The following is a 26,903-nucleotide window of genomic DNA, read 5'->3' as shown; positions in this document are numbered from 1 at the left end:
CTTTGCCCTCAGTGACAGCATAAGCCACTGTAGCAAAAGTGAAATTATCATAATCCAAATCAAAGCAAATAATGTGTTAAAGAAGGTAAATGCATACACATCCTGATGAGTATGTGAAGTTAAGGGTCCTTTATAACAGCATAATTTTCACTATTTAACTAATTTTTGCCTTTTTCTTCCTGTACTTTGGCCATCTGTATTAGAGAAATTAGTTGAGTAAAATAGTTTATATCTGTTAAAATATTTTAATAATATTAATTATTAATATTTCATGCTTAATACATGAAATGTTGGTCTACATTGAATTTTTAATATTTAAGGCAATGTATTTATTTATTTGTTTATGCAATTTATGCTTTATACTGGTAAATTATATTCTAGAAATAATTGGTGGTAATTTAATTAAAATTTAAACTGTGGATACTACATTAAAAAAAAAAAAAAAACTTTTTTTCATGTTGACTTGTTGTTTTGTGTCAGTAGGAGCTTGTGTATGTGCAGAAAATCAATACCAGTGGAAACAGTCACATCGAAGAGCCACAGCAAAATAAACTGGATAAAAATGCAACAACAACAACATAAAGAGCCACTGGAAAAGAGCCTTAACGACCCCTCCCCCCGCCTCTATTCAATTTTATTCAATTTTAGTTATTCATATAGCCCAGAATCACAAATTACAAATTTGTCTCAAAGGGCTTTACAGGAAATACAACATCCTCTGTCCTTAGACCCTCACATCGGATGAGGAACAACTGAGGAACGCCCCCACTACGTAAGCCTGGTTCTAACCTCCAGATCTTGCCACATTGTTGCCACATTACATTTGAGGTCACGCCAGCACATTGGAGCGGTCTCGCACATTTTTGAACGGAAATGAAAAAAATGAACGGAAATGAAAAAAGGAATTGAAAGCGCATCAGTGTGGGAGCCACAGTATAGTTGGGCATATTAATGGACACTGGACATCTCCCATTCTCATGTATTATTTTTAATGTTTTGGCTATATTATTTTGTTCATTTATAATCTGACATATATTTATTTGCAACAGCAAATGTAACATTATGGAAGGTTAATTTATGGTTACTGCCACAAGTGAAGCTGAGAAGCAGAGCTGGTGGACCCAAAAGCAGGAGACAAAGCATGCTGAACTCAAGGGTATTCCACAAACCAGGATTAGAAAATCAGACAGATAACTGTGGAAGAGATTATGCTATATTATGATTTGCTATATATTACTTTGAATCTATAAAATAAAGGTTGAATGTTTGGTTATGGATAATACATATAATATAGTACAAGCAGGGCAGGGCAGCTGGAAGACATGAGGGACACACAGAGCAGGGGAAAGAAAAGCAAACTAACAAAGCACAAAACAAACCACAATCCACAACACTATTATGACAGAATACAATGAGCAAAAGGTCACTCAGATCAGATTAGGGGTCTTTTATGTAAGGCGCAGGACCACATGCATGCATCATTCAATAAACCTAGACAGCCTGCAGTGTGCAGCCACATTAGACTGATATGCTTGTGTTTCTGTATTTCCAGAATCAAAGAAAATAAGCAAAGATTTTATTTTTACTTATGCACACTTAAGTGCGCAACATCAATAAGCAGATTTTACAATATGCTGATGACACTGACTTATTTTACTTTAGTCAAAGTCAAGCACTAAAGAAGCAAATAATTTTAGTCATTTTAGTCAATTTATTCAAATGACATGACATTATTATAATAAATACTGTTGCATTTTTTGAATTTCCTTGGATTATTGTTCTGGCTAATCCCCTTGCTTTTATTAAGGTGTTACAGATGCTTTTGAGCAATATTTTATAATAAGTGAGTATCATTTTACATCTGAAACAATGCAAAGGATATGCTATGCCTCAAGTACTGTATGTCAACACTGAAGCTCATAAATACACAGGACATATTCTCTTCTTAACTAATGTGATTGTCTGAGCTTTATTAATTTATAGGTGAGTTAAAACCAAGGATTCATGGGCACACAGCTGGGCACTGTGTGCAATCTGCCTCACCAAGACATGAAAGTAAACAGCTTAACCAGGTTAGGGATAGGGTTAGTCTGATGAATAATATCTTGCTCTATCAAATATAAAGTGTTAGCAACAGTACCCTTTCATATTTCAGATGATTTTACATAATTTGACACAGGGGGGGTGCTGCTGCTTATCCACTGCACTCAGGGTGAGCTCTTAGTTTTGCTTCATGTATGCAGTATGCCCTCTTCAAAATGTCCACATGGGAGAGCACTGACCTAAAGAAAAGGAGATTTACCTCTGCCTCTTTACACTCTTGTCTGTCTAACTGCTTGTTATAAAGGGGGAAAAAAAACAGGATTGACTGAAATCTGAGGGACAGATTATTCTCTTGCCCAAGGATCAATATGAGTTCATGATTTTTGTTTTTTAGTAACAGCACAACCCACTGCCATAAGCAACCCTGTTAAGATTTCTCCCACACAAATAAATGAAAATAATGTAAAGATTCACTTAAGTAGTCATTAGTTTAAATCCCAGGAACAGCTTGAAAATTTAGGGAAGAGTCAATGTGTTCAGATTCTCACTGGTAAAGGATGTGGTTGTACTCCCAGAAACTTTTTTTCTTTTTTTGGTGGGTTAGTTAGTTAGTTAGTTAGTTAGTTTGCTTTTAAGTACTTTTTAACCAGTCACATTTAGACATATAAAGATAAATCTTTGATAATGTGAGAGAGAGAGAGAGAGAGAGAGAGAGAGAGGGAGAAAGGGAGGGAGGGAGAGAGAGGTCTCACAGAAATACTTTTAATCAAAGAAGTGCATCTACATTATGCTTCTTAGCCCCAGCGATTATGAAGCTTAGTATAATCGTAAAATGGCAGTGAAAGTCTTGAAGGTAAGTAAATACAACTTTTGAAATGCCTTCCGCCCTGAAAAACACAGACTTACAGTTTGATTTTGTTCATTTCTCATCAGGGAAAAAAAAAATCAATTAAAGCTGCCAACACATTTATCTTAAAACCACATATGTAATGACATGGTATTTATGCTAAGTATCAAAAGATAGGCAATAATAGGCAATACTCTTAATCTTCTTATAGGGTGCCCATGAATTTCCTTCAGACAAACAGGTCACTTGGGTCTTCACCAGATCAATCCCGAAAAATAAATTTAATTCAATCTCAGTGGGAGTACCTGGTTAAATAAAGGTTACACCCATAATTAAAAAAAAAAAAAAAAAAAAAAAAAAAAGATCTTACAAATGCTATAAGTCTAGAAATTGGTTGGTGTGGTTTTATTATACTCCTATCAAATGGTGTGATTTATTCTCATCGTCTACCTGAACTAAAGTGTCACCACCTAAAATCAAAAAACGGGAGTCACCATCAGAGTAGAATAATTACAATGGGAGATTACAATTACAATGGCAACTTTTACAGTCAAATTTAGAAAATGACAAAAAGAAGAAGTAACAAAGTAGAAGCAGGTTCCTCTTCTCATGTTTGCTGACTGAGCTTTTATTTTAATATTTGTTACACTCAAGTTCACACATTTTGACTTACTGTGACATTTCCAAAGCATTTTCTGCATTGCTGGAATGCATCAACTACATTTCATTCATACTGGAATTTAGTGTTTCAGTATTATTTTTCTTCAAACAAAGAAAAAATATTGCCACCAGGATTATATAATCCCTAGTTTCCATTGCAGTTTCACTTGTCTAAGTCTAAACCTAGCCTAATCCTGTTGCATACATATGAGTATTAGTCATAAATGCAGATTAATGAGAGCCCTGATGGTAAAGTGATGCTTTTCAGAAACTAGGTCAGGATGTAGTTGGCTGCTGTATGTAAAATATTTGCTGTGATTCATGAAGTCTTAATATAAATTTGATATATTGTTAAATTTAGGGGACAGTAATTTCTTTTGCGAGGTGCATAAAAAAACATAGGTGGAACAGAACACAAAAATACCAACGGTTAGGTTTCAACTCCTTTATTAAATGCATTTGATTCATATTAAATACACTTGATAACCTCCACACATAGCAAGACAATGTTCTTCATCTTCCCATTTCAAAACTTTTCCTTAGCAGTTTTTAAAACAGCCTTCTAGTCACTTTCCTCATCCATTCTCGTTCCATTTTATTTTACGCTTTACTCATCTCTTAATACAATAAAACGCCAAAAATATTCCAGCAGTTTCATTTGAATGAATAATACAACCACAGGTTCAGTCCGTATAAGAGTTTCCATTTCTGCCTTAGTGCTCTTGTGCAAGACTTTGAACCCCTAGTCACTTTGGCAGTTGAAGAGAAACTAAGTACTTAATATATTGTGCAGTGTGTGTGGTTGAGTGATGGCTCTATAATAAACACCACAAATCAGCCTGTAAGTTGTGTTGCATTTATGAAGTACTTAAAAACTTGAACTTTTTGAAATATAAACATCAAAAAGCCAAGTGAACACAGTATCAATTCTCTTTCATCAAAATCAGTTCGAAGGGGAAACAGAAACTGTATTCTGGATTGAGTGAGCTAAATGTCCAATTGAATTGTTTTCTACTTGGCGTTGTGTTTGGGTCCGTTCTGTGGTGGGTAGGGTGGCAGGAGGAACTTCCAGGACTCACCCCAACCAGAGAGAGATATGACAAGCATCTGTTTCTTCAGGCTGTCTGGATGCACCAAGAACCTCCAAGAATTTGCCCACTCTTCAAAGAACTTGTCGTCAGTCTCCTCTTGCATCTTGAGATTCTTGGCAGGACTTCTCTTTGGACGTGGCTGGGTTTTACCCAGCAGGTGGCATCCAGGCCACTTTTTTTCTGTTGGCTTCCCTGTCTCAATGTTTGAGTAAAGATACTTCCTTATTTTTGTCTTCTTTGTTAAAATCACCAAAGGGTCATGACATTCCTTGGACTTCCCTGTGGCTTTGCTGGTTCCCTGCAAGAACCTGTATGAGGTTCCCCAAACCCTGGATGCTACCAGGTCTTTGTTTGCATTGGCATAGAGGTGGTTGTTCATGCACTTGCTTCTTGACCACATCACCATATAGTGGCTTGGGTTGGGCAAGGATTCTACCCAGGGTTGTTCCATGTGGGGCATGGGGTTGGCGACCCTAAAAGATCTTCCCCATTTAGATCCATGCTCACCGGTGGTGGCTTGTTGTGGCTGAGCATTGTTGTGCAAGCTCTTCCCAAGCATCCCCGAAGATTCCTGATGACTTAGCATCAGAAAAGACCCAGCTCTCCATGATGTGTTCCACTCTTTTTCAGGGTATCTCTCCCTGAAGACCTGGTTGTCAAATAACTGGCTTATCTTGGCTTTGACTCTCTGCAAAGGAAGCTTCTCCCTCCGTGGTTGAATCTCCATCGACTTGTCCATCCAGTTATGTTTAGGCGCGTGCTCGCCCCCATGCTCAGTGTGGAAGGCAGACACCCTCCAGGCCTCAATCCACTGAGTGAGCGAAGGTTTGTCATGGTGGAACGGAGTTTCTGAGACCCTCCAAGCCTCCTGCCAGTCAGCTACTGACCTCATCTTCCACCTCCTTGCCTGCAGTGAGTCCTCAGGGTGGTGGGAAGCCACATCCTGCCTTCCTTGTCTGGTTGGCTCATTGCTCTGCCCTGGCCCTGATTGGTGTTGATGCCTAGCGATTCTCCACGATTCATCCCAGCTCCGTACCGCAGTTGGCCCATTTCGGGGGGCTTCTGTGGTCACAAAGTGATTCTGGTGTGTGGCTCGGTTGGGTCGGACATGTGTCATGGTAGACCAACCCTGCTCCCAAAGTTCAGCCACCTGATGCAGGGGCTTACAAGTTAATTTCCAGGAGTCTTTCCACTCAGCAGCATTGGGTGCCCTCTCTCCTCCCTTCTCTGGTTCTCTGAAGGGCCTGGAGGGGTGAGGCCTAGTTCTCCTTCTCTCCATCCTTATATGATGTTTCAGAGTCTTCCACGATTCCTTCCATTCTGAGAAAGACAAGGTGTTTTCCAGGCGTCTCAGATGAAGCAGCATGGTGTGTGTAAATTCTCTCTTTGGATGAAATATCACCTCATGTTTTAGTTGCTCATAGCATGGATCTTTTTTCTCTGATGTTGAAAAATGCTCCTTTGGTTTCTCGCACACCTTTTGAGCCTCTGAATAAGTCTCCATCTTTAGTGGTGCAGCCTTCAGAACTTTCTCTATCTCCTCACACGGTTTTGAGTTGTTTTTCGCCACTTCCCATGACTTGCTCCACTCAGAGGAAGCCTTCATGTCACTACAGAGCTGTAAACTGCATAGATCTCTGTACTTCTGCTCACGAGAAACAGAAATGATTATGCTGTGGAGATGTGACTCCTGGTGGCTTTGAGAAGTATAGGTATCATTGTGACCTTGTCCAAGGGAAGAGTCAGGTTTCTTGTGGTTGTTGGAGACCAACATGGCTGCTCTCCATGAGCTGGCCCACTCTGAACTGGGAGATTTCTGAAAGGATGTCATCTTAGATCTGTTACGGAGATTGTGGTTAACAAATCTCCAGCATTCTTCCCAAGTGGAACTGGACTTTCCATCCTTATTGTGATTGTTACTGATAGACTCGTTGATCAAATCATTATTTGGACCGTTAGAAGGAACCTGTGTATTTGATGGCTTGGTGGATTTCCATGACTCACTCCACTCTGACGAGCACAAGACTTCATTGCGGCGCTCAGTTTCAATCAGCGAGGTGAACATCGAAAATTTAGGAACAACATCTCCTTCATTTAATGAAGGCTTCTCAATGTTCTCTTTTTGCTTTAGGGATTTTTTCCAGGACATGTGCCACTCTTCCACAGGGAGGCTCATGTCTAGCTCTTGTGACTCCATCATCCTGTAGGCAGACTTGCTCCAGAAACAAAGGTTTTGAGGATCCATCATGTTGGGACCATTTGGCCAAGGCTTGCCCTCTTCAGTATGCGGCTGGTGACCGGCAAACATCCAACACTGGCCCCAGTCTAGTCTAGCTGTGGTGCCCTCTGCTGGCGGTGGCAAGGATTTGTTGTACTTCCATGACTTCCCCCATACCATAGCAGAGGGTTGAGTCTGGTTGATGAACATGAGCAACTGAAGTCTCTTCATCTTCTTGTCTTGCCCTTTCTTGTCCTTGTGGCTGGGCCTTGCAGCGGAGAAGCCTCTACTAAGGCCTCCTGGGGGACCTGTGAGGCCTGAGCCCAGCCCTCGAGGAGGGATCTGGTGTCGTTTGTTGTTGAAAACATTGTTGTTGTCTGTCTGAGTCTCCACGGGCTTGGCCTTCCTCTGCACCCTCTTGTTTCCTTGTTTGGCAGTCATACGATCGGCCCAGTCCTTGTTAATACTGCAAAAACAAAGACAACAGCAAAAGTTTAAGGATAAAAATGACAAATATGTCATCTAGCTCACCCTGTGCTAGCTGTGGCCTCAATGATTCCTGGATGTTCATGGACATGTTGGCTATTGGGTAGGTCAACTCTGTGTCACTTACAGAACACTCTCTTTAACAACCACAGTGTTTATGAGCACATTTTATACCAATAAAATATATTTGGATTTTTAATTTTTGCCTCAACTTAAAAGAAGGTTCAACCCTCATAGCTTTGCAGGCTTAAGGTGTGTAAACGTGATAAACAGTAAATCTGCCAGTGGGATGAGATAATCCCACTTGTTTCCAATGCAGGAGCATGAAAATGATTGAATTAAAAGATACTGAGAATGGCAAAATTGCCAGTCACTGGCAACGTCTGTATAAAAATATCATCATCAGTATCAGCTGTCAGGAACCCACTGTGGTATGTGGTGATGCAGTATTAGGTAATAGCAGGCAACAGGAGAAAGTAGGCCATGGCTTTCTGAGTGAATGCTGTGTGTGTGTGTGTGTGTGTGTGTGTGCGTGCTTGCGTGCATGTGTGCGTGCGCTTGTACAGTAAGGAGTTGTGTTACTGGTTTATGTGCGCTGTATTAATATCCACAGAGGAAGTACAGAAGCTTAAGGCCAGTTGCATATGACCGTATGTTTTAAATATAGGCCTCTGCAGTGTGAGGTAATGTTACTACACAACACACTGACACACACACACACACACACACACACACACACACACATACACACACATACACACACACAGGCACTCCAATAAAGCCCTGCTGGGTGATGTTCATACACATAGAACTCAGGGCACAGAACCGGTATGAAGTAGATTGGTAATTCCCATTCAAATTAACATCACAGGATGGTGGGAGCGGCAGAGCGTACGGTTGCCGTAGTGTTTTTGAGCAAACATCTGGGTAAACTGACTTGTGGGAAATCGTTGCCTCACACACTGAGGTGAGAGGATTTGCAGCAAAAACCAGAGCTGAAGAAAGGAGCCTGTGATTAAGCTGTCACTCATGCCACCACTAGGTGGCGACATTTACATATATATAGAACACATAAATGTACATATACAAAATAAATATAATTTTTTAAAAATGTATGTTTAAAATATTTTGCTTTCCAAAAAAAACTTCATCTGCACCTTCATAGACCAAAACAGGAAGTTTTAAATGCTTTTAAAAATAAATAAAGGGAATTGTCTTTAGGTGTCTGGGGGCTTAACACCTCAGGAAGAAATAATAACGATACCCAGATGGGTGCATGTAAGTCAGTCGAAGAGAATCTAATGTATGAGCTCTACTGTAACGCTACACGCTGTGACCCGGCCTCGGTGTTAAGTGTGAGGTGTAAAAACACTATTTATGTCACTTTGTAAAGTTATTCTAAACCCCTCCTTGTAAATCTTATCAGCTGTCATGCCTAGGTGAATATTTAAGGCCAGTGTGTGTGTGTGTGTGTTAGAGAGAGTGTATGTGTGTGTCCGTGACATCTGATCCGTCCTGGGAGAGGGCCTGTCTGTGCTGGGAGTTAACGCCTAACCTTTGCGTGGATCAAATGTCCCTTGCAGGCTGCCTTAATCTTCTTGTTCTTACTTGGACACTAAGAGGAATGTTCTGCAGAAGTGTTTCTACTCCAAGATGAGGCTGACATCTCACCTACCCTGCTAAATGACTGATAGAACACCAAAACCAAATGATGATGGTACTTTTTAAAGAAAGTGTAAGGTTCTCAGGGCCTTGCTGTAGGTCAGATTCTCAAAAACATCATTTTTGTTTGCAGGAACATCAGCTTTTCATCGCTTTGTTTTGGCACTGACAAAAAAAAAAAGAAAGAAAGAAAGATACAAAGGTGCTCCTTCTGTTCTGCTGACAATCTGGTGAGCTTGCTGCTTTTAGTAGAAGTCAAGTCAGTTTTATCTGTGTAGTTCAATATCACAAATTACAAATTTGCCTCAAAGGGCTTTACAGCAATAAAACATCAAATGCTGAACTATTCACTTTTCTCGGCTAGTTCTCCATGTCATCTCTGCTCTTGAAACAGAAATTGTTTGAAGACCAAGGCATGAAAATGTGTGTTGCATCTGCAGTTAAAATGAGGCCAAGTGGTGTGTGGGTCACCCGGTTTCCAGTGATTTACTGCGCTCAAAGGGCAAGAGGGTTTGATTCCGTCTGGACGACCCGATGTGCCAGTCGGGGCTGAAGGAAATGTTAATCTGAAACGAGCCCAGGTGCATGTGTGAAATATACAGAAAGATGAAGTCCAGCAGCAGGTAAAAAAAAAAAATTACAGCGAGATCTGTTTCTGGTAGATTTTGACCAACATGGGTCGTACCAAGTCGTTTGTGCATGTACGTGCATCTTGCATGTAGATTCTGCAGGAAACAGACGGAGAACTGTTCTGGTGGGAAGCAACATGATAATACTTTAATTTTCCCACCCATTTTTATAAATGGGTGGGAAAATACCAACCTCTTCTCACATCTTGGTGGATAATAAAGACAGAATACTAAATAAGAAAATGGTTAGCCATCCCTTTAAGGGGTGTTTGTTTAGCAGAATATATTGATCTAACCCATGCATCACCCTGACCAGGACATTGTTGTTGTAGAGTGTGTATCAGTAAACATTACACTGTTTTAAAGTGGTACTTCAGATTCTTCTTTTTTAAGCCCCTAGAAATATCAATATCAATATTTAAAATTTAGACGTTTATTCCCATGAAAAAAGCATACCTTTGTGCCTTAAATGTGAGTCAAAATGTTTAAAATGTGCTGACCTATGAATATGCAAAGAGGCCCCGCCCACCTCCCTGCATGCTGGCACACATAACCAGAGCCTTGTTCACACAACCAGGAAGTCCCGCCCTGCGACAGTCCTGAATATTGGGCTGTATTTCGTCTGGATCTCAGATTTCAGGGGCGTGCAGACACACACCTCCACCTTCAGTAGAGGAGTGTGAAAACTTTCCTTTCCGCAGATACAAGTCAGTATAGCCAAGGTCACACATTGTAGGGGACATAAACATAAGAAAAGCACATTTTTGACTGGACAGGGACTTGAACCACATAGTTTGGACATTGTGGAAGTCAGGGGACTGAAAAGAGCGATGGAAGTGAAGCTTAAGCAAACGTGTTGTTGTGCATCCTTCAAAACAATTTCTTCAGCTTTATGTTGCCACTCAAAATTATATTATTGTCCCGTCTGTATCTGGCTGATTCTGCTTGATGTTTTTTGGAGCATTCCTCTCCCTGTGAAGCTCTCATTGTCGCAGCGGGGAAGGACTTAATGAACCAAACTCGGTCCATGCATTACATTCAGCAAATATGGCTACATGGGTAAGAATCCAAACTATCACTTAAAGCGTCAGACAGACAGGAGGGAGAAAGAGACAGACAGGTCAACAGACAGACAGACAAACGTCCTTACGAAGGCAGGGCGCTCTTCTCCACCCGGTCCTGCTCCTGCTGAAGTTTGTGTCCGTGCTCTCGGAGTCGGATCTCCCAGACGTTCTTCATGATGGAGGCGTCGCAGCCGACCACCTCTGGATTCTTGTCTGCCATCGACATCCTGTCTGCTCTACCAGGCTGCACACACAAACACACACACACACACACATAAAACACAGTTCTTTGGTTACCTACGTGGTTTGATAGTGTCTTACAATCTGACTGCTCTACTCAAACTGCATCAAAAAAGGAAATCGAAGCCCCGCCCACACGGTTTGACTGACAGGCGATGTCTGTCAGGTGCACTGCAGAAACAACACAATAACAGAGACTCAAATTTACACTGAAAGTAATTTAAAAAGACTTTCTAATCATTTTAAATAATAAACAAAAAAGGAACATTTCTAGATTTTGGTTATATGGAACAACAGTTTCACCAGAATGTCCAGCCAAACGGGCAATGACATCCAATAGGAATGCTTGTTTTACAATTTGAATAAAAAAAAAAAATTAAAAAAAATTGTATTGCTTGCCTGAAAAAAAGCACTTTGAAGAAAAAATCCTTTAATACAACTGAATCAGAAAAGCAGCACACAAGGCTCTGCTGTGGAAGCCCACAAGTCTGAAGAACCACTTTCTGGTCCTGTGTTGTACCTTTATTTTAAGAGTGTGTTCCCACTGAGCAAAAGGAAAAATAAAATAAACAGGCATTTATTTAGTATTTATGTCAGTATTTTACATGCAAATGCAGTCAAACGTGTTTTAATGTCCCGTGGCTGCAGCTCATGTGGGAAAAAAAAAAACAGTCATGTGGTCAATAAAGATATCAATGTTTCATGACCGGTTTTAGATGTGGACTGGCTTTCTCTGGTTTCATCATATAAATACCAAGAGATAAAAATCTTGTCAGTAATAGTTTGCCTTAAGTTTCAATTAAACCCGAGGACAGAAGCTATGTGTCGGTCTTGCTGTAGGTCCAAAAGAACAGAATGTACGTCAGAAATCAGAAAAAGCATCGACCATGACACTGAAATCAGCTGAAACAGGTGTCATCGAGATAATAAATAAAGCTGATAAAGGGTAAAAAAATAATAATAATAATTAGGATGCATTGCTGACCTAAAAATTTTGTGGTATTAGTCAATAAAAGGTCTAAAATTTAGTAAACTAATTATTTTACAGATTTAACATGTGACAAAAAGAAGAAAGCTAATTTTAAAAAAAAAGAAAGGGAAAGGAGAAGATAGAAAGCGACAAATCCTAATTATTTTTTACAAGAATACTGATTTTTTTATATATATATAATATGTCTGAATTTTTGGGAGGTAGAAGTGATGTGTCTTACCAGCGATCCTCAGTGTGAATGTTTGAGGTGTGTGAGCCGCTCTGCTCCTATATACTGTACACAGTAATTAAACAAGTGTTGGAAGGGGCTGTCCTAACTAAAAATAGCACCCTCTCCTACACACACACATACATGAAGACACAACCCCTCCTTCACACACACACACACACACACACACACACACACATGCATACTCCCTGCTGTGGATATTCCAAATTTACAGTTAACAGTCTGCAAGCCTGTGATGTGAGAGGAGCTCATTATGTCTCCTCACAAATGATTTATAGCACAACTTGTCACAACACGCTGCGCAGCCCAGCTTTGGTCAAACCCTCACAAGTTGATTGCAAATCCTCGCGGAGATCCTGAGGTTTCCAAAAATCCCAAACAAGAGCTGCTGAATTCCAGGGAAATGAGTCTAAAATGATGCAACGAGACATGTAGACCTTTTCAGTTTGATGTGATTCTGCAGCCGTAAAACAAAAAGGCATCACGGCTTTGAATGTTTCCCTCGGTGTCAGTGTGATGGAGCCTCAGCAGATACACAAAGTGGATGTGATAAAGTATTCATTCATTCATTCATCTTCTAAACCGCTGTGATAAAGTATTATTATATGGATTATTTTTTGAAGTTTACAGGTACAGATCCTCTGTGTTGCTGCGAGCCGACGTCAGGCCAAAGCGTGTAACAGATCCGCCGGTCCACCAGAGGAAACCGTGTCAGGGTCATGTTTTGCGTCGCCTCAGCATTGCAGCGGCACACAGGAACCTAAGCTGCCAGTTATCAGCCCAAGCATAATACACACATACACAAAGCTTAGCTCATGCTTAGCTCGTTAACTAATCGTTAGCTCATTAGATAGGTGAACATCATTAGATAGCATTAGCTTAAATACATGGTTAAGGTGAGGTTAAAGTTAGGGTTAGGTAGGTGTTAGGGTTAAGGTTAAGGTTGGGGTTAAGGGATGGGAGTTTGGGTTAAGATTAAGGTTTTGGTTAAGGTCAGGATTAAGGTCAGGGTCAGGTTAATGTTAGACTTTAGGTTGAGGTGAGGGTTACCTGGCTGTTAGTGTTAGGATTAAGGTTTGTGTTAAGGTTAAGGTAAGGATTAAGGTTTAGGTTAAGGTTAGGGTTAAATCAAGATTAGGGATAGGTAAAGGTTAGGGTTAAGGTTAGCGTTAGGTTAATGTTAGGCTTAAGGTTAAGGTTATGGTTAGGTAGCTGTTAGTGTTAGGATTAAGGTTTGAGTTAAGGTTAAGGTTAGGATTAAGGTTATGTTTGGGTTAGGGTTAGGTTAAGATTAGGGTTAGGTGATGGTTAGGGTTAGGTAGGTGTTAATGTTAGATATTAGGGAATCCTATGTGATGCACTGGCACATAGACTGATTCTTATTTCCTCTTTTGCAGGTGCTATGGACCTCAAGAGAGCTTCAGGTAAGATACTATTATCTGTTTGTCTGTCTTTTTCTCTTTTTAGGGGTAATTCATGTGTAGGTGATGGTGATGGTTAGGGTTAGGTAGGTGTTAGTGTTAGGATTAAGGTTTGAGTTAAGGTTAAGGTTAGGATTAAGGTTATGTTTGGGTTAGGGTTAGGTGTTTGGGGAACAAAAGAAATGCACTGGCACGTAATTAAACATTGAATTTCTCTTTTTCCAGGTACAAGAAGGCCTCCAAAGAGTTTCCAGGTAAGAAATTATTTAATCTAGCTTCTGTTTTCTTTTTTTTCCAGGGAAACACGACGTCACATTACTGTTGCTTCATAAAAACGCGCATTTTTCACGCCGAGGCGACACAAAACGTGACACTGACATGTTTTCCCGCGGCGGTCCGGCGGGTCTGTCTCACGCTTGGCCTTCGACACCAGGCTGCCGGTGGCATGCAGTCTATCAAAACGACAGCACTGCATGTAAATCGGCTTACAGCAGCAGAAAACCAGCCAGCATGCTTCATTAGTGACCGTGGAGGGCAGCTGTATATGTTTATAGAGAAGACAAACAGATGGGCAACAGATCCACAGTAGGTACAGTATGTGCTCGCCACTCTCCCTCCTATAAAACTGCCAGCCGAGCCTCAGTGTACAGTGGGAGGACAACAGAAAAAAAAAAAAAAACATATCAAACTCAATAAACTTTTTTTAAAGGGGGAAATTCTCTGAATAAAATATAATTGTGGTTGCACTTTATTTGGACCGTCCAGTGTTGATATGTGAGTGGTCAGCTGAGTGTGTGAAAGGTCCTAATATCAGTTTACAGAGAAACCGTCACCACAAGTCAGAAAATATGAGAACACCAACACTGTGGTTTCATGTGGATTTTTCTTCTTTTTTTTTCCTCGTGGAGCTCAGAACTCAAAACAGAATGAATATAAAAATATGAATATAGTATATAGCCAATTGCTCATCTGTGTATTATAAAAATATACATATAAATAATAAAAAAAAATGCAGCACAGAAAACAGCATTGTTGTTTATTTTTGGACTTCTAGACTTTCCACAAGGTAGGTGCCTGATTTTATTTTATTTTATTTTCATTTATCTATTTATTTGTTTAGAATATATTCTGAGCCAGTTTGGAATGGGAAAGGCTGTATTGTTTCACAGCTGAATGTCATGTATTTCTTGAGCCAATCAGTGGTAGGAATTCAGGTTTTATTTTACCCACAAACAAAATACACTTTAGTTATTTTTTTTATTTTTTGGGGAGATTTTTTTTTTCCTTTTTTCCCCTTTTTTTTTTTTATAATTCTTTTGTTTTTTATAATCTTTGTTTGTATTGTTAATTTTTTTTTAATGTGAATTCTATAATACTCCTTTGGTAATATTTCAGTCATTTTTGTTCATTTTTGGAGAATTTGGTGTTTTGTAATTTTTCTGAAAATTTGGGACAATATGTATGTGGTAATATCTTGGTAATTTTCTTATAATTTAATTTTAAATGTAATATGTTTTTGAAAGTGAGGTTAATTTGCTCAGGTTTCGGAGGATTTAAACTTTATCTATTAGTACACCAAAAAAAGATGATGTAAAAGTAAGGCTCAGGAGCCGACTGAGTAGTCTCATGGGCCCCTCAGCAGCCTCCTGTGGACTGGTGCAGGTCCCTGGGCCTCAGTTTGACCCGCACTGTCATGCCTGCTGTCTGTTTTATGGAGCACACGTTGTACTCTGCCGCTGCGTCCCCCTCCCACCACACAAGCTCCGTCTGCAGAGCGGCATGCCGACATGGCCAAGCAGGGCTGGGTTCACACACTCCTGCACCTTTAACTGCAGACACACACACACACACACACATTTGTCCTTTAGCGATTCTTAAAGGTCAGATTTATTGTGTATTTTAACATTAGGTTTTTAGATTATTTCATTTAGGCCTACTGCCAATCACCACACAAAAAAAGCAGCAGAAAAAAAAGATTCCAACTAGATGAGAAACAAAGAAAATATAAAACTAGAAAAGCCGGTGTGGCTGTGCTTACTGTACCTCATCCCTTGCGATCTGTAAAGTCACCACTAGGAGGCCCTGGTGGGTTAGGTCTGTAAAGAAGTCAATCAGTAAGTCAGTGGGTGACACACATACTTCTAGACCTTTCTTTCCTTCTCCCTCTAGCGGTGATCCAGCAATCAGTACCTAGTACTTGAACTCAAAATAGTGCTTTTTATTCAAGTAGTGACATTCATTGAAGCTAAATTAAAAACACTGGAAGGATATGGGAACATAAGGCTGTAATATAAAATTGCATTATGTATCTATGACATGCAGCAATGTACACTCAGTGGCCACTTTATCAGCTCCACCTGCACAATCTAATCCAGTCCAATCCAATCCAATCCAATCCAACTGTTTCCTTTCCTGCTGCCTATTATGCTCAGCTTGTCTTGTTGTCACGGTAACAGAGGTGTTCATTCACTTCTATGTTTGACATTGAGCTCATAGTTAGTGCTGCTGTTGGACTGGACTGCGCTTTACTGACAGCTGTTTCCACTATTCTGTCCCCCCTCATATGTAATGAATAGGGAGGGCAAAAAATCGGAATCACCTCTCTGTACAATGTAGTCCAGTACAAGACCTCTGCAAACTACAACCTGCTGACATAACTGCATTAGATTGTACAGGTGGAGCTGATAAAGTGGACACTGAGTGTGTATTATAATGAATATTATATATCTTGAATTAGTATCACTGTTTTGCATCCAAGGAGTATGGCTGGATATTCATTTTCTTAAACCCTTTCCCAATTCAAATCAGCTAAAAAAAAATGCATTTGCATCAAATTATGCAGATTATGTTAGGATTAAATTGACCTGCACTGCTGTCATTAACAGAGCATTCATCCTTAATTATTGTTTTATCAGGTGGATATTCCAATCTTCTAATCCGCCTGGCACTTGACCTTAACCAGGACACACTTACTGAGCATGTACTGGAAAATAAATATGGAGTAAAGCAGCTACCTAGTACTGCTATTAAAGTTCAATTTCATCTTTTCATCATCTCACTCTTCTTCTTCTTTGTTTGTTTGTTTTTGTTTTTGTGTTTGGTCTTCATTTACCCAGGGAAGATTTTCCGAGGTTCTTGCTCTTTTCCATTCAAAGTCTGGCACTGAGCAGCTGGAGGTAAAGTGCCTTGCTCAAGGGCGATAGTGTTCCAGAGATGAGGCAAGAGTGTGTTTCAACCTCCAGGGGGTGACGTAGAGCCCTAAAACAAGGCTAAACAGAGTCAAACGAGCAGCAGCTAATGGGACTTTGCAGGAAATCGGCCCACTAAATCTTTTTTTTTTTTTTTTTTTTTTTTTTTTTTTTTAATAGTGCACTGGTAAAAATTAGCAGACGCTGATGTTTAGAAGATCCACAATTCTATTTAGGAACAAAAAATGATTTATTTCTCCTCTGGTTCTGCAGCCTCAATGCTAGTGGAAATCTACAACTGTGGATTTCACCTCAGCTTATAAATCTGTCTTCATTATAAATGACAGTAACAGTCCAGCTACTGATCAATATATGGAATCAAATGTACTTTTATTGCATATATATTCTACTCAGCACTGCCCCCAATGGACAAAAGACTGTTCTGCATTATTTTATTTCCCTCTTGCAGCAGTCAAACGACGTGGCTCAGCTCCAGCCTCTTTCTGCAGGCTTTAGTTTTATTCACTTTTCCAGCTGATTGGTGTCTTTACAGTCACAATCCCACCTGTCCAACCTTTACCATTCTAAATGTATAATAAAACTCACCTGAACAAAACAGAGAAAGACACCTGTGAAAGATAAAATTATGTTTTAATACAATACAAGTGCAGATGACCCTTTTTTTTCTCCATTTCCACCCTCATTTTTCTTTCTTGCCTTAACCTTTCTGCACCGTCATTTCTGGAGCCAGAGGAGCCGTCAGGTTACAGCGACCTCTGACACTTGACCTCCTGGCTGTTCGTTGAAACAGAAGCCAGACGTGTTTGAAGCATTCATCACGTCCAGCATGCGGGTCCATCATGAGAACGGCATGCTGGGAATTCGGTCATAAAAGGAAACGAGTCTCCTAACATCAGAGGCGATGGATTACAGGCACTGTGAGGTCGTAGTTTTACCAAAGGCTTTCATAATAAGGTCGGCTTGATCCATTAACCTGATTTTTAATCTGTGGTTCAAAGGCTTTCTCTAAGAGTTGCTCATGTTTTTCTCATGTTCTGATTTTCCTCTTTAAGAAGCGGACATGCTGGGTTTTAGGGTTTAGTGTCGGGTGTTACACATAACTAATCATAATTTGTTGCAGAAACAAAGTCTTTAATTCCGTAACTACACTAGCCAAAAAAAATATGACTAAAAAAAAAAAAAAAAAGTTATCAAATAACAGATGCAGCATCAAGAACATAGATAATTAATTGTATTAGAAGCATGTAGAAGGAAAAAAGGGATTTTATCCCCTTTAAACCTGAGCAAATCCACTTGATTCCGCAAAACATATATTAAAATTAAATGACAATACAATTACCATAAAATTACTAAGAAAAAAAATGAATAAATACAGAAATAAGTAAATGAATTAAAAAAATAAATAAAAAAATAAAAAAATAAAACTCTCTGACGCCTCTCTGGTTAACGCCCTCTTCGCCCGGTCCTTGAGGTTTGGTGGGCGACCTTCTCTTGGCCAGTTTGGAGTGGTGGCATGGTGTTTCCATTTTTTTTAATACAATTCAATTACAATTCTCACATTTGGCAGACACTTTTATGCAAAGTGACGTATACATGAGGTTTTTATACACGACAAGCAAAGATCTATTCAGAGAACAACGACATCAGGAGCCATGAAGCTCTGGATCTGGTCCAGAGGACAGAGGAGCAACAAGGCAAGTGAATAGAGGAAGGAAGAAAGCATAGAGGCAGATTTTTTTTTTTTTTTTAATTATATGGTGCATTACACAGTCCATTAGGTGAGCAGGTGTTCCCTAAGGAGCTGGGTTTTAGCCTTCCCTTAAAGACTGAGAGGGACTCTGTGGATCGAATGAGGTTTGGTGGCTTTTTCCACCACCGAGGAGCCACAGAGGAGGAGAATCCAGCTGCTGATTCAGGGCCTTGTTGGAGCGTAAACCTGGAAGAGGAACAGGTCTCGTTGCTGCTCTGGAGGCGAGAGTCAGGGACCTGAATTTGTGACATGTTGCTGTTTTGGGCTGGTTGAAGACCGGACCCACCGCCGCCTTCTGGATCACCTGCAGAGGCTTGAGCGGGCCGTTGGTGGTGTCGCAGACTCAGATCAGGTGTATACATACAGAGATCATGTGACAGATCATGTGACGCTTGCACACAGGTGGACCATTTAACTAAATATGTGACGCCTGAAGGTCATTCTCAGGGCTTCATAGCAATGTTTGTAAATACACATACAAACACCACTTTTCAGTTTTTTATTTCTAAGTTTTTAACAAGTTTTTTTTTTTTTTTTTTTTTTTCATTTCACTTCACCAGATTTGACTATTTTGTGTAGGTCCATTACATTACACCCAAATAAGAAATAAGACAAACTCCAAGTGGGTGAATTATTTTGTAAGCCACTGTATGAAGTGCATGTCAACTGGATTATAATTTTTACAGGCCATTTATATAGTTTATTTATATTATATTGTTTTGCCTGATATTTTTGTTGATTCTGCCGTTTTTCATTCATGCTTTTTATGTCATATTTGCACGTTGCATGTCTGTTTTAAAACATGCTAAGCACATTATGTTTATTATCATTATTGTCAGCAGTAGTAAGGGTATTGCTGTTGTAGTTATTGTTATTTTCACAACGGAAATCAGCGATAAAGTCCTAACTGGAGCTGCCAGAGTGGATACAAACGACAGTAATCGTGGCTCGGGCACCGTGCTGAAAATACATCCTCACTTGGCACGCAAACTCCTCCTTGGTTACCTGTTAATGGTGAGAAATGCAGTAAAGGGGACTGGGAAGTGTGGGGCTCAGCGGGGGGAGGAAGAGAGAAGAAAAAGACAAGTGAGACAGAGACAGAGAGATCATGCATGTGTGTGTGTCTGTGTGTGTGTGTCTGTGTAAAATGTGTGTGTGCGTGTGACCAAAACTGACATGGATTTATAGTCTACATCCCTTGTGGTTGGCAGTAAAAATAGTGCCGTACAGTCTGTCCCAGTGTCTCCCCCCTCTCTCCTATTTCTTCCCGGCGGCTCACATGTTTGACCACATGCATGCAGGACATTCTGGCCCAGCTGCACCACTCCACGTTCACCACGCAGCACCGCCTGGACAAGACCTCGAGGGGTTTTTACAGTAAATAAATAAAATAAATCAAAATAATTGGGGTTTTAAAATGATCTATACACTATTTCAAATGGTCTCACCCTTTGTCTCACCCTTTGTACACAAAGGGTGAGACGCTGAGTGAACAGACTCAGAATCAAAAGTGTCAGGGGGCAGCAATATTAAGAGTAAAAAAAAAGTCAGAATTTGTGAGAGAACTCAGATATATCCTGAATTTATAAAGGTATGAGAAAAAAAAAAACACATTTATGAGGAAAAACCTCAAATTCAGAGATTATAAAGTCACATAGTTGCAAGAAAAAGGTAATTCTGAGACTAAAGTTGTAAATTTATTATTTTTAAAAAAAAAAATACAAATTCATGAAAAAAAAAAATCTAAAAAAATTCTGAGATTATAAAGTCACAAATTTACGAGAGAAAAAAAAAATATATGTATAGTTTTCCTCTCCTGTGGATTCAGTAAGAAAGAAATCCTGGGGATGAGAGCCCAGAATCACAACATTAAAATCACCAGGATTTCCTTGTTACTAAATCCCTCTGTGCACTGTGAGAGATGTGAGAGACACTTTGAAATCCTACTGAAGTGTCCAGAGCGTCCAGACTGAGACTGTAAAAAATCTGATTGGAATCGCTTTTCAAATCACCTCCAGATGTGGTTTGGATCTGATGTGCAAAAATCACATTCCATGTGTGTTTTCGCCGTCCAGACGACACAAAATCAATCCGAATACAATCAGGATGTGACAAAAAACAGATTGGGGGAGGCAGTCTGAACAAGGTCATATAAAAGTGGCCCAAATTAGAAATTAAAATGTCACATTCACTGTGTTTTGTTTTGCTGTGTCACATTTGAGGAAAACCAGTCAGATCCAGGCCACTTTCCGCTGGCTGACTGAATGTAGCCTTTGTCTCTGCAGCTTTGAGAGGTAAGAAAATGCATCTGCACACTTGTATCCAAAATCGATTTGAATCAGATGTGTGTGAGAAACACCACGAAGGTAATGAAGAAAAATCCCACACAACTGCTCAGCTTGCAACTGGAACTTTATTGCAGAGGACAACATTTTGATCCGGTCCAAGGATCTTGTTCAGACCAAATGGAAGACAGCTACCACAAGCTTATATAAGGTAGGCTCACAGGACTGCAGCAAAAATACTGACTTCAAAAATGCAATCAATATGGGTTAACACAAGGTCAACTACACGAAAATACAAAAAAATAATAACAGTCATATAAAAATAGAAAAAACATATATTGATAAAAGTACATAAAAAGGAATGATACGCTGTACATATAAAAATCTGCTTGTGAAAACAGCAAGTATAAAAACAAGGCAAACTCAAAGTATAGAGAATGTGAATTAATTCATGGTACCTCTGTGTAATTAATAAACATAGTACAAAGTCAAACACTACAACGGCATTTAAACATTAGCTAATGGGACAATTTTTTTTTTTAAGAAACTGTCATGGTCATAGCAAGCAATTCACGGGCCTCCTTCAAAAAAAAAACAAACAAATACAAAAACAGGGGAGTGAGATAAAGGGCGCCATAAAAATCACCCTCAGCATCAACAGACTATTAGTGAGGGTAACAGTCAATGACTGGAGGTGCTGGTTGTCTTCATTTCCCAGTTTGCAGTTGGTGGTCACTAACTGCGTATACATGGACCCTGATATTCCACTGATAATCAGAATAACAGCCCAATCAGAATAAAAATGCCCCTTATTATCACCTCAATCAGAAGAGACCGGCCTGATCTGAGGGAATTTCCAAGTGGGTTGACAGCGGCGGTGTAAACCTTTGATAATCCGTAAACACTTATTTGATCGATTCACTCAGTCGGAATAAATCTGTTCTTTCTGCTCCTGTTTGCTTCATTTTTTTTTCATCATTCTGATTGCTGCTCTGTGGCTGATAACTTTTGTTGAACGCCTCCGTGGTGGAAAGGCAGGAAACCACGAGTCGTTCAAACAACAAGGCTGCCTGTTACAATTCTTAAAATCCAAACCAGACAGCCGGGTTTCACTTTTACAGTCTGACGGACAACCTGATGGGGGCGCCACCACTGTACAACATGACTTAGCTTATATTTATATTTCTGGCAGCTTACATGCTTCCCAGCGGGCAGAACAACAGGTCAAAAAAGTTACATTCTGTTGAAAAGCTTTAGGACATTGGATGGTTTTATGCAGCCTCCATGTAAACTGTGAAGCTGGAGTCTCTAATCAGAATGATTTCAGTCGGGTTGAAGAAATACTGTTCATGTGTTCAGTTTTGTTGTTGTGCTGATGCGAGTCTGAAACACTGATCTATACTCGATACACACTTACTGTAGATCAGTGATCTGATCTCAGGAGTGCCAGTGCAGTGTCTGACTTATTTTCATCCCCAAAATCACTGAAGTCTATCTGAGTTTCTCCTATGAACTTACAGAGATGGTTCAGATTTTGCCCGTACGGTGGTATTTGTCGGTTACCTTGCGAGGCAGCTGGAGTCTCGAGATCACGTTTACTAAAGAATCCATCTTGCCAGGCTTGAAGCGACGCACATCTGGCTAAAGCGTGGTGGTTCGGACCAGTCAACATCCCACGGGCAACTAAAGTGTGCCTACATTTTTTTTTTCCCAAGGATGACGAAGTCTGTTTTTACATTTTGAGAGGTCATTTGAGTAGTTTGGCTTATTGGTTAAGTAAAGGGTTAGGGTTAGGCAAATAAAGGCTGTAGACAATTAATGTAACTCAATTAATTCATACCTTCTGCATCCTTGGAAAATAACATATCACCTACAGGTGGGTTTAATGTGTGACGACAGCGAGAAGTGCCAACAATTGTGGCTCCTAAACAGTGTTAGGGCTAAGCCATTACTTAACTTATTTCTAGTTAACTTGTTACTGTTCCTAAATTCAGCAAACAGTTATGGCGTTACTGCTGAGAACACAACATCAAACTGGCTGTTTTTAATGTGCTGTTACTTTAATAAAGAAATATCTTGTGGACGTCCTTCAGATGAAGACGGGGATTTGTGCCGACACGTGGGCAGATGTGAGGTTTAACGTTATACTGTTAACTGGCAGTTACGTGACAGTGCAGCTCAGGCCATGTTGCAGAGTAACACATAAGTAATGTAACGAGTAGTGTAACAAACTACTTTCCACAGAGAGTAACTGAGTAATGCATTACTTTTTTAAAAAGTAACAAGTAATGTTACTTCGGAATATTCATTGAATTCACACATAGCTACATTGGCTTGCTTGCCTGTTTTTCAGCTGTACAATAGTTCCACCATTTTGGAAGCCAGAGGGTTGGAAAGATCTGAATGTGCTGTTGTGCACCCTTCACAGCAAACCTAACCCTTCAAAAAACTTAATGTCGCTGCTCAAAATTGCATTGTTTTCCAGCGGCTGTGTGACTATGCCCAAATAAATCAGCTGCCAAGAAGCTTCAGGAACACCTCTGGTGAGGTACATCACAACACCTTATTTGTCTTTATATAAAAAGTCAGGAAACCAGAAGGTAGCTCTAAAACATGCAGCATTTCATGCAAAATGTCTCTAAATAAGATTGATCTGATTTAAATTCTATACCTTCTATTCCTGGATTACAGCTGCGACCCAGAGTTTTGAAAATACACACTGAACGTTACAGAGGTTAACATAACGAAACAGATTTTGGTATGGACCCATAAGTGTAACAAGCAATGGTTTTAAAATCGTCTAAGATAGTGTACATTTACAGTAATTGTCAGTTGTGGCTTTAAGAAAATATGATCAGCAATAATTTTGGTTTTCTCTGGTTAAAATTTTACAGATAAAATGTGCATCTACTTGTGATGATCTACTACATGTGACGTTAAAATCATGTCAGTTTTCTTTTTTGACTTTCTTTCTTTTTTTCACTCAAGGTAGTTTAGCTGAACATGCATGCACTTTTTTAGTGCCTGATTCAAGGGAACATCAACCATAGGTACAGAGAGAAGCCTCTCTTTCGAAGCCATGCTTACTGCAGTGATGGGGTTGGGGGAGACTGGACTATTACTTCAACAGATGAGTGATAATTCTCCACACTAGAGGTTGCTCTTCCTCCTCCATCTCACACAGAGACACTGAGGAACAGTACCCACCATTGGCAAGTTTAGCTACTATCTTCATGCCACCCAGAAATCCAGCCCCATCAAACCCAGACTCAAGTGCGAAGGCGGGGTACACAGGTTCAGTGAAGGTGCAGGTGAAGGTGTGGAGGTGGATCAGGGTTTCAGAGAAGACCCAGTAGAAGGACAGAGAGCCAGCAGGCCAGTCCAGATACACTGCTACTTTGCCAGAGTCAGAGGGGGGACGGACACGTAAGTCTGTTCCTCTTTTGTTGTGATAAGCAAAGTAACCTTCTCCAAAGCAGACCAGGCTCCAGGACTTGTCATTTCCTCCAAGCCAGCTGTCAGCACTGTCTACTCTGCGTCTGATTCCTCTGTAAGTCACTCCTATGTTAACCCATCCGTCCCACTGAACCTCCCAGTAACACCTCCCAGTCAGACCAGTTCCACACATCACCTGCTGAGAGTAATAAAATCTCTCTAAGTGATCAGGATGCAGCTGATTCCTTAATGAGTACGACACCTTCCTGTTGTTCTCAGACAGAAAGAGGTTTCTGTGTGCTGTGGCTGGATCCAGGGTGGGTTTACAGGCATCTGATGGAGAGAACAAGACTGAATAAATAAACATGTATGATCTCCAGCTTTTGAGTATGTGGTGTGTTCACACTGTGAACAAATGACAATGGAGTATGGGAGTAAAAAACAGTGTGTTATGTTTAATTTCTATGTGTATACTATGGGGATAAGTACTGTTTAGTATTAGTATGCAGCATGCTTTTGAGAAACAGCAATAGCCTCTCAGTGTATACTCAATACCCTTATCATGCTTGACTGATCTTACCTGATACTGAAATGCTTTTTATGTCATTTTATGTCAATTTCATTAACATGTCACATGTGCACCCAGACTACATAAAACTGTGGACTATTCTACGAGCCTATTATCACTCACTCCTCCCCCACTGGAACCTTCAGATCACAATAAAGTGCTATTTGCCCTATCATATAAACCATTTTTCAAGCAGGCAGAGTGTGTGATCAAGACAGTGAAGTTGTGTACCTCAGACTTTAAAAAATAGGTGCACATAATTTCATTGTATGTCATCCTCTGTGTGGAAACGTTATTCTCTCTTGAGTCATTTAAGACCTTCTGTGCTGGTTGAAAAACAACAAAAAAACCTTTCTTACTGATAGTAAAGACATCAAGTCAGTTGGTCAGGAAAAACACCAAATTAAAATAGTTGCTACCACATCCATGTAAAAGAAAGACCCTTGAGAACCCTCAAAAGTCTTATATCTACTTTGTCACTGTATTTATTATGTAAATAGGTTATATTACAGAATATAAGTTAATATAACCATATAAGAATATAAGCGCATCCATGCATTTATTAAGTTTTGTTGGAGTACTTTTTGTCTTAATATGTATTTGGTCGATGTTATTTTTGGGGGGCCGCGGTAGGAAGGGCCCCTGGCTAATTGTCCCAATACAAATTATAGTCTCAGTCTTCCCTGCCGTTATCCAAGTCCTCCCAAAGCCTGTGCTCCAAATGGCTACTGACCCATCGCCATTATTTAGAGAGAAACATTAAAGATCATATAGATCCTCTACAGTTTACATATTGCACAAGGCATGACATGGATAAGGGTATCTCACTGATAGGCCCACTGGTGGGCCGTGACTGCCCTCTAGTGGAATGCAGAATGCCATGAGCGGAGGCTAGTGGTCTGAATAAGGGCCACTGATGCATAGCCAGCACAGTTTTAAACCGAGCGTGAAGATTCAGATATCATATGAAAGTAGAAGGCCTAAGAAGTCCAATGGCTGCCTATGATGCTTGGTCGTCAGCAAGGGGGAAAAATAATGCTCTAAAATTATATCGAGAGGAAAATGGCATACCCACTACATGTTAATCCCATGCAGTTGTGGCAATAACATATAGCTTTTTTGCATGCAGTACAAATTTGTTGCTTTGGCCAATTATGAAATTGGGTGTTTGACTATTTCTGCAGACTGGGCCCTAAACAGTCTTGGAGTAACATAAATTGGGTTTGATTGGAAAGCTGAGACTCTTGTGGATTCAGTGAGCCACATTTGATTCATGTGTGATGATGTTCGCCCCCATAGCAGCCATTTCACTCTAGTGACGTCACTGTATAAAATGACCTATAGTGACCTCTGGGGTAATCTCAGCTTAATTAAAATTTACAGCCAAACACAAGAGACTGAGGGCATGCACAGTTAAACAGAGAATTTCTTTTACAGTAATTGTAATTATTCTAATTGAATTTTTTATGGTATTTGATGATGATATCAGTTGTTTTGTTGTTGTTGTTGTTTTTATTTTATGGACAATTGTGATTTTATGACCTGCTAGCATTTCAATTTATAAGTAAAGGTCACATTAGTTTTGTCAAAATAGTTTGTGACAAATGGGCCCTGATGTTATAATGATCAGTAGGAGGGCCTTGGGATGGAAAACATTAAGAACCCCTGACATAGATGACACCAAGCTCTGCATTATGGAAAAATCATCTTGGGACAAAATGGAGACATACACTACGTAAACATCTCAGTAGTTGAATCTCTGCTTGTTTGTGTTTTTGTGAATAAAACAAAATGCACACTTACACTTCATCAAACCTGGTTTCAACCTCCACACTCCAGCATGTTCCAAACTGAAAGAATAAACAAAATCATAGCGGCTTATTCTCTTTGATGATAGAAACACAAACATTTAATTTTTTTGAATGATTTTCTGGGAAACATCACTCATATCAATCATTAAACACTAAGCAGTATTCATCTGCTTCTCAGCATGACTGAGAAAATGCCTCTCAGGCCTCTATAACACATTGTGTATGCCTCTCCATACCTCAAAGTCTCCAGTCTCCAGGTTGGAT

The 26,903-nt window shown here is 39.9% G+C and overlaps 1 protein-coding gene and 1 long non-coding RNA gene across 2 annotated transcripts in view; both read right to left on the bottom strand.

Annotated features, from left to right (window-relative positions):
* Positions 1–26,903, bottom strand: part of LOC115355619 (NACHT, LRR and PYD domains-containing protein 12-like) — a gene marked incomplete at its 3' end in the record, with an annotated part of 97,579 nt that overhangs the window by 41,644 nt on the left and 29,032 nt on the right. The window lies entirely within an intron of this gene.
* LOC115354871 (uncharacterized) lies at positions 5,848–26,688 on the bottom strand. The gene is made up of 4 exons (XR_003927817.1): positions 26,632–26,688; positions 24,521–24,593; positions 15,435–15,443; positions 5,848–5,859 (listed from the first exon to the last, which is right to left on the bottom strand). It is a non-coding gene; the product is annotated as an uncharacterized LOC115354871 (long non-coding RNA).

Source organism: Myripristis murdjan, chromosome 23, assembly GCF_902150065.1.
Source record: "Myripristis murdjan chromosome 23, fMyrMur1.1, whole genome shotgun sequence".
Taxonomy (NCBI): Eukaryota; Metazoa; Chordata; class Actinopteri; order Holocentriformes; family Holocentridae; genus Myripristis; species Myripristis murdjan.
This window is presented reverse-complemented; position numbering and strand designations above follow the sequence as displayed.